The sequence below is a fragment of the Coregonus clupeaformis genome, chromosome 20, assembly GCF_020615455.1.
Source record: "Coregonus clupeaformis isolate EN_2021a chromosome 20, ASM2061545v1, whole genome shotgun sequence".
Lineage (NCBI taxonomy): Eukaryota > Metazoa > Chordata > Actinopteri > Salmoniformes > Salmonidae > Coregonus > Coregonus clupeaformis.
The window spans coordinates 6,184,094-6,199,589 of NC_059211.1; positions in this window are offsets into that span (position 1 = coordinate 6,184,094).

Sequence of the window (15,496 nt, forward strand, 5' to 3'; positions counted from 1 at the left end):
TACTGGCGCGAGAACTTCTGAGGGCCTGGAATATGCAGTTAATATAATTTTGCAAGTTCGCTAGTGACAGGCCGGATCATGTTGATGATTTGATACAATGTTGCACTTCACTAGCAATAGCTCAAGTCAAGACAGATAGAAAGGGAGGCAGACAGGCGGAGTAGAAAGATTAATGTGATTGAAAGAACCTGATATTTTCTACTGTTTTTATTTGTCGGCATTAGGCCTATGTATTTTACTTAGTTGATTATGGAAGTTATAGGCATACCGCTGCATTGGCCTATAGGCTATCTCTGAGTTCTATGCGCTCATTTCTTTAGTCGCTTTAGTGTATCAATGTGTCCATTGTAGTTACATTTAAACTTTTAGATTTTTATCATTTAAGTTAACATTTGTATGACTAACCACGTGACAGTGAATTTGAGAAACGAAAACGTTATTATTTAAATGAAACTGTTCCACAAAAATGCGCATATAAAAATAATCATAACTTTCACGCAGATCGGTAGAAATGGTAGAATAAATGTTAAGCTTCCCCAAAATGGAAGCTAGCTAATGGCTGCAAGGGTCAGGGTTATCTGTAACAACTTGTGAGAAAATGTTACAACTAACCCCGAGTAAAATGGAATGTTTTTGGTACATATTTTATTTTACTTTCAGGATTCCTAGATCATGGAAAAGAAAGACAGACAGGGACTACCTCTCCATACTTTGAAAAGAGCGTAAAATGATGTAGCAGAGCAGGGGAAGTCAATCAGATCGGTTGCAAAGTTGTATGGCATATGTCATGTGGCGCTGTACAGATTCTGCAAAGAGAGAAAGAAGCTACTGGAGAAGGGGTCGAGAGAGCTTCCTCATGTAGGCTAGTGTAGTGGAAACAGGGTCTTCATGGATGAGCAGGAGCAGAAGTTGCATAAAAAGTCAAGCACTCAGAATAAAAATAAAAATTACCTTGCCTAAAAATACTGCTGGAAAGAAGCAAGCCAAGACAAACCACAAACACGCACACACGCACACGCGCACACGCGCACACACGCACACACGCACACACGCACACACGCACACACACACACACACACACACACACACACACACACACACACACACACACACACACACACACACACACACACACACACACACACACACCCCAAACGTTCAGGTGTTTAGTTTAGCCTAGTTGTTGTTTGGTTGAGAAAGACCATTTAGTGGAGGGTAAAATAATTAACATTTTATTATTAATATTTACTATTATTTCTGCCCAACAAAATGTTAATACATGGCAATGTTGCTCTCATGGTCTCAATAAAGGTGTTCAATAATTAGTTGCATGTCATGATTTATGCACTTTTTCATTCTGTTACAATTCACCCCAAGCACTGTTACAACTAATACTAATATAATAATAATATGCCATTTAGCAGACGCTTTTATCCAAAGCGACTTACAGTCATGTGTGCATACATTTTTTTATGTATGGGTGGTCCCGGGGATCGAACCCACTAACCTGCCGTTACAAGTGCCATGCTCTACCAATTGAGCTACAGAGGACCACAAATCTAGACCATGGGGTAAATTGTAACACTTCACTCATTGTATTTAAGACAACACCATGAATTTGCAGTTTGATTTACATACTGTAAAATAACCACACCAATTTGATAAAGGATAGATGTAGGTTGTTTGTATCAAGTTTTGAATACACTACTATAAACAATCTCTGAGAAACTGACAAAAAGGTGAAAAGTGTTACCATTCCCCGTCTCCCCTACTCTATTGGTCGTCCATGTGTCCTTTATACTCTTAAAAGATATTGCTATGGTTGGAAAACCAATTCTGAATTCTATGGAAAGTACACATGAATACATGAACCTCTTAGGTCAAAAGATATTCTAGTTCAAATATTAATTTATTTTCTTGATCACAAGAGATGTGGCCTGGTTTTAATTTGACTGGGGTTTATGTTTATTAGTTTTGCTATAATGGCCCATGTGACAAATTACTAACATTCCCTATTACTACACCAAGGATGTCACTGTGCCAGGGGAGTATCCTTATGGGACATAAGGAGTATATTAATAATAACAACAACAGCAATAAATAGTAATGATTCATCAATGGTTTCAATCATCATCATCATCATCATCATCATCGTCGACATTGCTATTACAGTTTTTTACGATTGTTTACACACTAAAATTAAAATTTCCACACAATTAGCAAAATTGTACTCCAATGAGCAAAACACCTCCACAGATTTGCACAACATTACACACAATGTCCGCCTCACCCTTTTTGCAAAACATTACACACAGTGATTTGTAAAACTCTACATACATTTTCACACCTTAGACACAGATAAGGATCGTGAGGTTACTTCCTTGTAATTACAAAGCACCGGATTGCCAATTACCACACTAATGAACGAATTGGATAAACACATCTACCAGGTGTGGAAGCACACATGTGCTAATTTGAAAACGCAGCACTCAGGTGTGCTATAAAAGGCAGCAGGTGAGTTCACCTGTCTTCAACAAAAATGGAAGGAGTTAGAAGAAGAAGAAGAGTGAGAATGAGAGGGGGGAGCTCAAAGAGGAGATGAAGGCGGTAGAGGAAGAGGAGAAGGAGGTAGAGGAAGAGGCATAGGTAGAGGAGAAGAAGGTAGAGGAAGAGAAGGAGGTAGAGGAAGACACCTAGGTAGAGGAAGAGGTAGAGAAGGACTTGAAGAGTTGATAGAACCTGAACAAAGAAGACGAGGACCAAATTTGACTCGAGAAATCCGTGCAACACTTATTGACCATGTTATCAACCATGGACTGACACTGATGGAAGCTGGACAAAGAGTTCAACCAAATCTCAGCAGAAATACTTTTGCGTCAGTAATTCGGACATTTCATCGAGAAAACAGGTAAGCTAACCACACAGTATACATTGAAACTGAAGCTTGTATAATCAATATTGTTTACTGTGACATTTGACAGTAGGCTGCAATATATATATATATATATATATATATATATATATATATATATATATATATTTATTTTTATCTTATTTTGTTTTTACATAGGATTGAGGGTCGAGGACACCAAGGTGGAAGGGGCCCTATGTTTAGTCGTGCACAAGAGGCCGCCATTGTGAACATGGTTTTGGCCAATAATTGTATCAGGCTACGAGAAATCCAAGCCAATATCATCAATGATGACAATATTTTCAATAACATCCAACGAGTCTCTCTGTCAACATTAGGTCGAATTCTAAAGAAAAATCAAATATACATGAAGCAACTGTATCGGGTACCATTTGACAGAAATTCAGAGAGAGTGAAACATCTGCGCAATGAGTATGTGGAGGTATGCATTGTTCATCTGACTATGGTGTGGTATCATGCACTGCTCATAATGTTCTGTCACAAAAAAAATACTGTGCTATAGATATTGAATAGCATCCTATTTTCTTTAATGTGTTTCAGAGAGTCTTGCAAATGGATGCTGCTGAAATTCAACATTAATTTATATATGTGGATGAGGCTGGATTTAACCTTGCAAAAACAAGAAGAAGAGGGAGAAATGTAATTGGGCACAGGGCAATCACCAATGTGCCAGGGCAGCGAGGGGGTAACATCACCCTTTGCGCTGCTATCACACAAAATGGGGTCCTCCACCACCATGCAAATCTGGGACCCTATAATGCAAATCTGATACTTGCATTTCTTGACCGATTGCATGAGATTGTCACAGCATTACACCAAGTGGACCAGATGCGGTACATTGTCGTTTGGGACAATGTCTCATTTCATCGGGCTGCTCTAGTCCAGAACTGGTTCCATGATCACCCTGATTTTGAAGTTTTATACCTTCCCCCATACTCCCCCCTTCCTGAATCCTATAGAATAATTTTTTTCAGCGTGGCGGTGGAAGGTATATGACCTGCGGCCTTATGACCGTTTGCCCCTCATTCAGGCCATGGAACAGGCATGTGATCTTATTGAAGCAGCTTCAGTGCAGGGGTGGATTCGTCACACAAGGCGATTCTTCCAACGGTGCCTTGCCAATGAAGACATAGCCTGTGATGTGGATGAAATGTTATGGCCTGATCCAGCCAGACGGAGAGACGGATAGTTACAGTATTCTTGTTGCTTTTACAGTAGTTTTCTTTCATTTCTGTTTACTTTTACTTTACTTTTCTTCAGAGTCAAAGTGTATGTACTGTAATTCATGCAGTAATTTTTATTTGTCTACGGATTTTATTTGTTTACAGTAATTGATATCATTGTTGGTTGATTACTGTAACTGATTATGGTAAGAAATACTGTAAGTATTGAAATAAATACTTGAAATATTCAGTCTGCAGCATCAAGTGTTGTGCAGTGCTTGGTAAGGTTATAGTAGGCCTACAGTATTTGTCTACATTCTCCTTATATCTCAAAACAAATCATGAATACTGTTGTGAGTTTCTCACTATTTTTTGTCACCTAAATTATCTCTCACATACAGTAAGAATGTCTGGCCAAAAATCAATTATTATTATTTTTTTTACAAATGTGTTTTTTATTTATCACAGCTGTGTGAAACTGGCTGCAATAGTGTATGATCATTGATGACTGTGTTGGTTAAATGAAAACAAATAGCATTTTCACAAATATGTGTATATGTTTTGACTGAAGTGTGTATGTTTTGACTGAAGTGTGTCATTTTGCAAACAATCTAGGAATTTTGCTAATTGATTGTGGTGTTTGGATAATTGTGATTATATTTTGACAAAAAGAACTCTGTTTTCAAAATCGCGTGTAAACAATTGAAAAAAACTGTAAAAGATCAACATTTCACCAAACATTTTAAGAGCATGCATTCCAATGTTCACTGCATTGTCACAAAACGTTGGTTGATGCAATGTTTTTCTAAGCCTAGAAATTGTGTGTCACTTGTGTTTTTTAACCATGAGGAAAAACACGTTTTAGGGATTGGGTGGCACGTGCTGTGAACAAACCACATGGAAACGCAGACATTTTATCACAGATATGTAATCTCAGATGAAAGTATAGCAAATAAGGTGTTTCACTGTAAAATAAATGTCCTATTTTTAGACAAATACTGCACTGAAAATGTTGGTTGGCCACATACTTAGTGATAGTCTCTATGCCATTATTTGGGGTTGTCTGTAAATATACCTTGTAAAATTGTAGCATTTCCCCAGAAATGTAAATTATGATGTTGTACAATTAGTTGATCACATTAGATCTCAATTTCACTCTTGCAAATGAACGCAATATTAATATATGCCATTTGCCAGACACTTATAACCAAAACAACTTATAATTATTTGTGCATACATTTATTTAAATGTATGGGTGAGACTCGAACCCACTATCCTGAAATTGCAAGCACCATGCCATACCAACTGAGCTACAGAAGACCGATACTCTTTGTTCATTTTCATGGTTCTTTCAGTATAGACAGCTCATAGAAGTCAATTGCATAGTATTAGTGTACAGTAAAACCAGCTTCCAAAGATAGCAAAACATTTATGACAAAGCAAAAATAGGTTTTTAGAAATGTTTGCAAAGGTATTACAAATGAAAAACGAAAATATCACATTTACATAAGTATTCAAACCCTTTACCCTTTACTTTGTTGAAGCACCTTTGGCAGCGATTACAGCATTGAGTCTTCTTGGGTATGACGCTACAAGCTTGGCACACCTGTATTTGGGGAGTTTCCCCCCCATTCTTCTCTGCAGATCCTCTCAAGCTCTGTCAGATTGTATGGGGAGCGTTGCTGCACAGCTATTTTCAGGTCTCTCCAGAGATGTTAGATCGGGTTCAAGTCCAGGCTATGGCTGGGCCACTCAAGGACATTCAGAGACTTGTCCCGAAGCCACTCCTGTGTTGTCTTGGCTGTGTACTTAGGGTCCTTGTCCTGTTGGAAGGTGAACCTTCGCCCCAGTCTGAGGTCCTGAGTGATCTGGAGCAAGATTTCATCAAGAATCTCTCTGTACTTTGCTCCGTTCATCTTTCCCTTGATCCTGACTAGTCTCCCAGTCCCTGCCGATGAAAAACATCCCCACAGCATGATGCTGCCACCACCATGCTTCACCGTACGGATGGTGCCAGGTTTCCTCCAGACGTGACACTTGGCATTCAGGCCAAAGAGTTCAATCTTGGTTTCATCAGACCAGAGAATAATGTTTCTCTTGGTCTGAGAGTATTAGGTGCCTTTTGGCAAACTCCAAGCGGGCTGTCATGTGCCTTTTACTGAGGAGTGGCTTCCGTCTGGCCACTCTACCACAAAGGCCTGATTGGTGGAGTGCTGCAGAGATGGTGTCCTTCTGGAAGTTTCTCACATCTCCACAGAGGAACTCTAGAGCTCTGTCAGAGTGACTATCAGGTTCTTGGTCACCTCCCTGACCAAGGCCCTTCTCCCCCGATTGCTCAGTTTGGCCGGGCGGATAGCTCTAGGAAGAGTCTTGGTGGTTCCAAACGTCTTCCATTTAAGAATGATGGAGGCCACTGTGTTCTTGGGGACCTTCAATGCTGCAGAAATGTTTTGGTACCCTTCTGTGCCTCGACACAATCCTGTCTCTGAGCTCTACGGACAATTCCTTTGACCTCATGGCTTGGATTTTGCTCTGACATGCACTGTCAACTGTGGGACCTTATATAGACTGGTGTGTGCCTTTCCAAATCATGTCCAATCCATTCAATTTACCACATCTCAAGGATGATCAATGGAAACAGGATGCACCTGAGCTCAATTTCGACTCAAAGCAAAGGGTCTGAATACTTATGTAAATAATTTATGATGTTTATTATTTGCAATACATTTGCTAAAATAAAAAATAAAAACTGTTTTTGCTTTGTCATTATGGGGTATTGTGTTTAGATTGCTAAGGATTGTTTTTTTATTTAGTCCATTTTACAAAATGTGGAAAAAGTCAAGGGGTCTGAATACTTTCCGAAGGAAGTAGCCGGGTTGTAGGTGGCTAGTGATTGCTATTTAACAGTCTGATGGCCTTGAGATAGAAGCTGTCTTTCAGTCTCTTGGCCCCAGCTTTGAAGCACCTGTACTGACCTTGCCTTCTGGATGATAGCGGGGTGAACAGGCCGTGGCTCGGGTGTTTCAGCATGATAATGCATGACCCCAAGTCACAAGGATCTGTACACAATTCCGGGAAGCTGAAAATGTCCCAGTTTTTCCATGGCCTGCATACTCACCAGACATATCACCCATTGAGCATGTTTGGGATGCTCTGGATTGATGTGTACGACAGCGTGTTCCAGTTCCTGCCAATATCCAGCAACTTCACTCAGCCATTGAAGAGGAGTGGGACAGCATTTCACAGGTCACAATCAACAGCCTGATCAACTCTATGCGAAGGAGATGTGTCGCGCTGTATAAGGCAAATGGTGGTCACATCAGATCAACGCCCCTACCTTTTACAGATGCATATCTGTATTCCCAGTCATGTGAAATCCATAGATTAGTAGCCTAATTTATTCATTTGAATTGACTGATTTTCTTATATGAACTGTAACTCAGTAAAGTCTTTGAAATTGTGGCATGTGGCATTTATATTTTTGTTTAGTGTAGTTTTATCAGGGCACTGAGGACCAAATTCATTTTTTTAGTGTTTTGTAGTGGGAAAAACTCATTTTTTTGCAGAGAGGACAGACCCGAACGGTCTTAGAATGATTTTAGAACTATATAATTAGAAGGTGCAGAGGTGTCGGCATCTACTTAGTTTTAAGGGGGTACTAATGGCCAAATGAAATGTCTTAGTTAATTTTGTCTTGTGTTATTTACAAAAACAATGTATGAACACTCAGATTCAATGGGCATGACTGTTTATAATACAAAAAGCAATATACAAGCAATTTATTTGACAATATAGTGCCAAAATGTTCCTTCTGATAACCAGGTGGTCGGTTTGCCTCTGATTTATGAATGGTCATTTAAGACTGACTCTTCTGTGGTTTGGTAACTTCCTGACTCAACTGCTCGCGCTCTCTCCCATTGAGCTATTTACAAACAAACAAGATGGCGTATTGAACACAGAGCGGTGCGAATCACCTCAAGATAAAAAGGTAATATTCAATATCAGTAAGTTAGACTAAATATTAGCACTTCATATACTCGTGAATAATAATATTCAATCTGGATAATAACACAAAACAAATCATAAGGCTAGAGAAATGTATCGACAAATATTACAACAACAAGCAACACTCAAACATGACGGAGGGTAAAATAGGAGAATCAATCTCCAAGAGAAAATGCGACTCCTCGACGGACACAGATTATTTATGCTTTTCACCACTGGGGCTGGTAAGTGTGGAAAGCGATCTGTTGAAGTCGATAAATGACAAACTGGGCATACTAGAGTTGGTTAGTAAGCATGTCTAAGAGTTGAAGGCGAGTCTTGAAATGAGTGACGAAAAAGCTGCGATAATGGAGAAAGATACAAAAAAGCTAAAAGGGACAGTCACTAAGATAGAAACGGACGTTAATGAACTTAAAAGGGAGAACAACTTTCTGAGAGAAGCCTTACTAGACATACAGACTAGATCGATAAGAGAAAATCTAGTAGTTACGGGTATCCAAGAAAAAGAAGGAGAGGTTACCGAAAAAATTGTGAAGGACTTCTTTCTTACAGCGCTTCAATCCCACTCGATGCTGTCGATAAAATCCAACTCGAACGTGTACACCGTTTCGGACAAAGAGGACCGAGATATGAACGTCCAATCGTTGCCAAATTTGCTTTCTTTAAGGATAAAGTAATGGTTAAAAGGTAAAAGACTTGCTGGCACGAAAATAGGCATGAATGATCAGTTCCCGAGGGAGATTGCAGAACGGCACAAAGTTCTGTACCCAATCTTCAAGGAAAATAGATTAAAGGGGAAGCGTGTTACTCTCGTAGTTGATAAACAGTATATTGACAACCAAATGTTCCGCGACACTATGACTACTCCATGGCTATTCTGAAAGTTCTAATAGAGGAGTCGAATAATGGAACACCCAATACTAGCGATGTGTGTTAGAGTATGTGCATGTGTGTGTGTGTGTTTGTGTATCCCACATCTGTTGCAAGGGGGTAAGGATGTTAGGGAGAATATAGGATGAACCACAATAATTGTTTGCTAAAATAAGAATTGCTTGACAAAAATGTAATGTAATACAATGGCAATCCGGGTTATAGGTAACAATACTTCGCATGAACTGCTGACATTATTACACATATTAATTGATAATAATGGAAATTAAGATATGCAAGATATTTGAATAGATATGTGTTTTTAATAGCTATATATATATTGAGGTGAGAGCATTGGACATGCTTTTGGCGGTTGACCTGCTTCTGTTTTGTCGGTGGCACTGTGTGCTGTTTTCGAAGGATGGGTCCTGGCCTCTCGGGTGGCCTAGGGATCCAGGGGGACGGGGGTGGTATGCCGATCACTGGGATGACAACCCAATTTGGGATGGGGAGGGGCTTTAGCGGGGGGAATAGTGGAGAACAATTGGAGGGTTACTTAGTAGAAGTGCAAATATCATGGTTCAGCTACAGTGGGGAGAACAAGTATTTGATACACTGCCGATATTGCAGGTTTTCCTACTTACAAAGCATGTAGAGGTCTGTAATTTTTATCATAGGTACACTTCAACTGTGAGAGACGGAATCTAAAACAAAAATCCAGAAAATCACATTGTATGATTTTTAAGTAATTCATGTGCATTTTATTGCATGACATAAGTATTTGATACATCAGAAAAGCAGAACTTAATATTTGGTACAGGAACCTTTGTTTGCAATTAAAGAGATCATACGTTTCCTGTAGGTCTTGACCAGGTTTGCACACACTGCAGCAGGGATTTTGGCCCACTCCTCCATACAGACCTTCTCTAGATCCTTCAGGTTTCGGGGCTGTCGCTGGGCAATACGGACTTTCAGCTCCCTCCAAAGATTTTCTATTGGGATCAGGTCTGGAGACTGGCTAGGCCACTCCAGGACCTTGAGATGTTTCTTACGGAGCCACTCCTTAGTTGCCCTGGCTGTGTGTTTCGGGTCATTGTCATGCTGGAAGACCCAGCCACGACCCATCTTCAATGCTCTTACTGAGGGAAGGAGGTTGTTGGCCAAGATCTCGCGATACATGGCCCCATCCATCCTCCCCTCAATGCGGTGCAGTCGTCCTGTCCCCTTTGCAGAAAAGCATCCCCAAATAATGATGTTTCCACCTCCATGCTTCACGGTTGGGATGGTGTTCTTGTGGTTGTACTCATCCTTCTTCTTCCCCCAAACACGGTGAGTGGAGTTTAGACCAAAAAGCTCTATTTTTGTCTCATCAGACCACATGACCTTCTCCCATTCCTCCTCTGGATCATCCAGATGGTCATTGGCAAACTTCAGATGAGCCTGGATATGCGCTGGCTTGAGCAGGGGGACCTTGCGTGCGCTGCAGGATTTTAATCCATGACGGCGTAGTGTGTTACTAATGGTTTTCTTTGAGACTGTGGTCCCAGCTCTCTTCAGGTCATTGACCAGGTCCTGCCATGTAGTTCTGGGCTGATCCCTCACCTTCCTCATGATCATTGGTGCCCCACGAGGTGAGATCTTGCATGGAGCCCCAGACCGAGGGTGATTGACCGTCATCTTGAATTTCTTCAATTTTCTAATAATTGCGCCAACAGTTGTTGCCTTCTCACCAAGCTGCTTGCCTATTGTCCTGTAGCCCATCCCAGCCTTGTGCAGGTCTACAATTTTATCCCTGATGTCCTTACACAGCTCTCTGGTCTTGGCCATTGTGGAGAGGTTGGATTCTGTTTGATTGAGTGTGTGGACAGGTGTCTTTTATACAGGTAATGAGTTCAAACAGGTGCAGTTAATACAGGTAATGAGTGGAGAACAGGAGGGCTTCTTAAAGAAAAACTAACAGGTCTGTGAGAGCCGGAATTCTTATTGGTTGGTAGGTGATCAAATACTTATGTCATGCAATAAAATGCAAATTAATTATTTAAAAATCATACAATGTGATTTTCTGGATTTTTGTGTTAGATTCCGTCTCTCACAGTTGAAGTGTACCTATGATAAAAATTACAGACCTCTACATGCTTTGTAAGTAGGAAAACCTGCAAAATCGGCAGTGTATCAAATACTTGTTCTCCCCACTGTATATATAAATCACTATTTTCTAAAATTATTTTAAAATACTTATTTATTTATTTTTGATTGGGGGTACGTTCAATTGATCAAAATCCTTGTTCCCATCTCCTAACCCACAATATGTAACTGTACTGCTGTCTATGTCGGTTACTGATGGTTTATGTTTAGACCGGCATTGCTTAGCAATAGAATATTGTGATGATACATCTTGCTTATCTCAGGGATTGACCCAAGATGAACCTTAAGTGCGCAATATGTTTAAGTTGCAACTTATTCTGTTTAGGTTTATTAGATGCTAATTGAACACTTTAAGCGCGGGAGCCTCCTCAGTTCATATGTTAGTAGAAGTTCTAGGATAGTGATGGTGAGCGTATAGTTGGGATTTAATTTTTGTTTTACCTCTTGTTCGAGGTCGCGCCGTGCTTTTTTGGCATCGGCCAGACAATGTGTTTGTTATTTTTATTTTCATATTTGTTTCTGTCCTATGTGTGTATGCCTGTTAAATGTGGGTTGATGGGGGGGGGGGTAAAGGTTGGGGAAAGTAGGGGAACAGGGTGGAGAGTAAAGGTGCTTGCGGGGGGGAGGGTTGGGTTGGATACTGCTTGGGTGTAGGTGCTACATATGCTGATCGTGATGGTTTGGTGCGCTTTCTTACCTTTTTAGTGAGTTACATGTTATGCAGGCCACCGTAGGAACTACAAATGAGAGGAGGGCGGGGCTTACATTCACTTCCTGGAATGTCAAGGGTTTAAACGAACCAATTAAGAGAGGCAGGGTCCTAGCCCACTTGAAAGCACTTTCGTCTGATATTATATTTTTGCAAGAAACCCATCTGAAAAACAATTCTCATAACAGACTTAAATGTAAGTAGGTGGGGCAAGTGTATCACTCTAACTTCTCTGCCAAAACGAGAGGCACAGCGATTCTGGTACGGAAAGGAATTCCCTTTCTACATAAAATCACTATTGTGGATAAAGAGGGTCGTTATGTGATCGTAATAGGAGAGATCCATTCTACTTCTGTAACTCTACTAAATATCTATGGGCCAAACATTGATAACCCCTCTTTTTTCAAAAGAGTCCTTGCCCTGATTCCAGATATCTCCCATACTAATCTGGTCATTGGAGGGGACCTTAACTGTGTACTAGACCAATATTTGGATAGATCCTCTACCCGGCGAACCCCTACCTCCTATTCAAGCGAATTCTTGAATACCTACATAAAAAATTCGAACTCATTTGATATATGGAGGATCTCTAATCCTACGGGTAGGGAATACTCCTTTTACTCTCATGTTCACAATGTATATACTCGAATTGACTACTTTTTGGTTGATGCTAAACTACTCCCTTATACCTGTAATGTGAGATATCATGATATTATAATCTCTGACCACAGTCCACTCACCTTCTCCATGAGATTGGGTGACATCGTACCAAACGAGAGGGTCTGGAGGTTGAATCCTCAGCTCCTCACAGAACCAACATTCTGTGAACATCTTAAAGACCAAATTACATTTTTCTTTGATACCAATGACAACACAGAGACTTCCCCAGCATTATTGTGGGAAACGCTGAAGGCTTATTTGAGAGGCTGTATCATCTCCTTTCAGACTGCCAGGAGTAGGCAAAACAGAAAAAAATTGGTAGAACTGGAGGGACAAATTCACTTACTGGATAGGGAGAATGCTAGACATCCATCTATGGAGAAACATGAAAAAATTATGTCTTTAAAAATTAATTACAATCAGATCCTCTCGGCTAAAATTGCTAAATCTTTTCTCTATGCCAAGCAAAAATATTTTGAGTTTGGTGACAAACCACACAAATTACTCGCCAGACAACTTCGAAAGAATGTGAGTGACCAAATGATTCACAAAGTTAAATCTGCATCTGGGGAATTACTCTCCTCCCCCAAAGACATCAATGACAGATTCCGTCAGTTTTATGAGACTCTATATACATCTAAAGCAGATCCTAACCCCTTAATTATGCAAAACTTTTTGGAGGACTGTAATCTTCCTGAATAAGGAAATATCTCTTGAAGAAATTAGAGAAACAATTAAATCTCTAAAGAGTGGCAAGACCCCGGGCCCAGATGGATACCCTGGTGAATTCTATAAAACATTCAGCAACATGCTCTCTCCCTACCTGCACAAAATGTTGGTTCGGGCCAACAAACCCTTGACTCTCCCATCTACTTTGGATGAGGCGTTTATTACAGTTATACATAAGAAGGGTAAAGTTCCGGAAGAGGTAGGGTCATACAGACCAATATCCCTCCTTAATACAGACCAAAAGATTTTAGCAAAAACTCTGGCTAACAGGCTTAGCACTCTAATTGGCAAATTGGTCCATTCGGACCAGACCGGCTTTATCCCTAACAGAAACTCATTCTTCAATCTCAGGCGCCTCTTCAACATTATGTATTCTCAGAGGTTACCTAACGTGGACCTCGCCGTTATATCTCTTGACGCCGAAAAGGCCTTTGACCAAGTTGAGTGGCCCTATCTATTCAAGGTCCTACATAAATGTAATATTGGAGATGGGTTCATAAATTGGATCCAGCTTTTATATAGGAACCCCTGTGCGAGAATACTCACTAACCAATCACTGTCGCCCCGATTTAACCTTTACAGAGGGACAAGGCAGGGTTTTGCGCTGTCGCCTATGCTCTTCGCCCTAATTATTGAACCTCTCGCTCAAGCGATCAGATCTCATTCAGCAATACACGGCTACAATACTAAAGATACTCTAAATAAGATTTCCCTATACGCAGATTATATTCTCCTCTATGTAACAGAACCCCAAGCTAGTATTCCAGCTATTCTTGAGGTGATTAATTTGTTTGGTACCTTCTCGGGATACAGAATAAATTGGAACAAGAGTGAATTAATGCCCATACGGTTGCAAAACACCTCCTGGCTAGAACATCTTCCAGTTAAGTTATCTTCAGAAACATTTAGCTACCTTGGAATTGTAGTTACCAAACAATACTCCTTAATATTTAAAGAGAATTTCCCCTCTCTGATGCAAAATCTCAAGGCAAACATACAATTTTGGAGAACTCTCCCAATTTCTCTGCTCGGAAGAATTAATGCCATTAAAATGGTCTTCCTCCCACAACTGCTCTACCTATACCAGAACATCCCAGTTTTCATACGTAAATCCTTTCATAAACAACTGGACAAAAAAACCTATGTAAATCCAAGATGGAAGGAGGATTGTCTCTCCCAAATTTTATATTTTACTATTGGGCCACTAACCTCCGCGCTGTTACGTTTTTGCTGGATGACGCACCCCCGCCATCCAGCTGGCTTAGCATAGAGCGGGAGGAGTGTCACCCCTTCTCTATTGGTGCTGTGATTTTGTCACCTGTCAATCTGGAGATGTCACTTTACCGTAACAATCCTATTATACATAGCACAGTCCGAATCTGGAAGCAAATTAAAGTCCACTTTGAGCTTAGACCAATATCATTCATGCTCCCTGTTGCCAGGAATCCCTCCTTTGCCCCCTCTAACCTTTATAACACCTTTGAGCGATGGGGAGAGTTGGGGATAAGTACCATAGGGGATTTATATATAGGAGGGACCTTTGCTTCCTTTGAATCGCTGAGGGAAACGTATAACCTTCCCAGAAATAACTTTTTCAGATACCTACAAATTAGAGACTATGTTAGAAAACACCTCCCAACATTTGGGAATGCTAAACCTTCCATGTTTGACGGATGCATAAAAATATGCCCCACCTCAGACAAACTGATATCTCGTCTATATGACGCTTTTCAATCTGTTAGCGTACCCTCTACTGATGCCATTAAGGCAAAATGGGAGGAAGAACTAGGGACTGATATTTCGGTGGCAGACTGGGAGGATAGCTTGGAGTATATCCACACCTGCTCCATTAACTCCAGACATCGTCTCATACAATTTAAGGTATTACATAGATTACACTATTCCAAAACTAAACTGCATAGGATATTTCCTGATACATCCCCTATGTGTGATAAATGTCAGGCTGAGCAGGGTACACTACTCCACTGCTTTGCCCTATGCTCTAGCCTGTATGGTTATTGGTGTGGAATTTTTGGAGTCCTCTCTGAAGTTCTGGAGACTTCAATAGACCCAGACCCGCTTCTGATAATCCTGGGAGTGTCCGATTCCCTAAACGGATTAACCAACTCCCAAAAACAACTCATCTCTTACAGTCTCATTTCGGCAAAAAAAATAATCTTGTTGTTTTGGAAAAGGAGGGAAGCGCCCTCTACCAAATTATGGCTCAGCGAATTGGCAAACACTGTACACTTAGAAAGAATTAGATATATTCGGAACAATAAA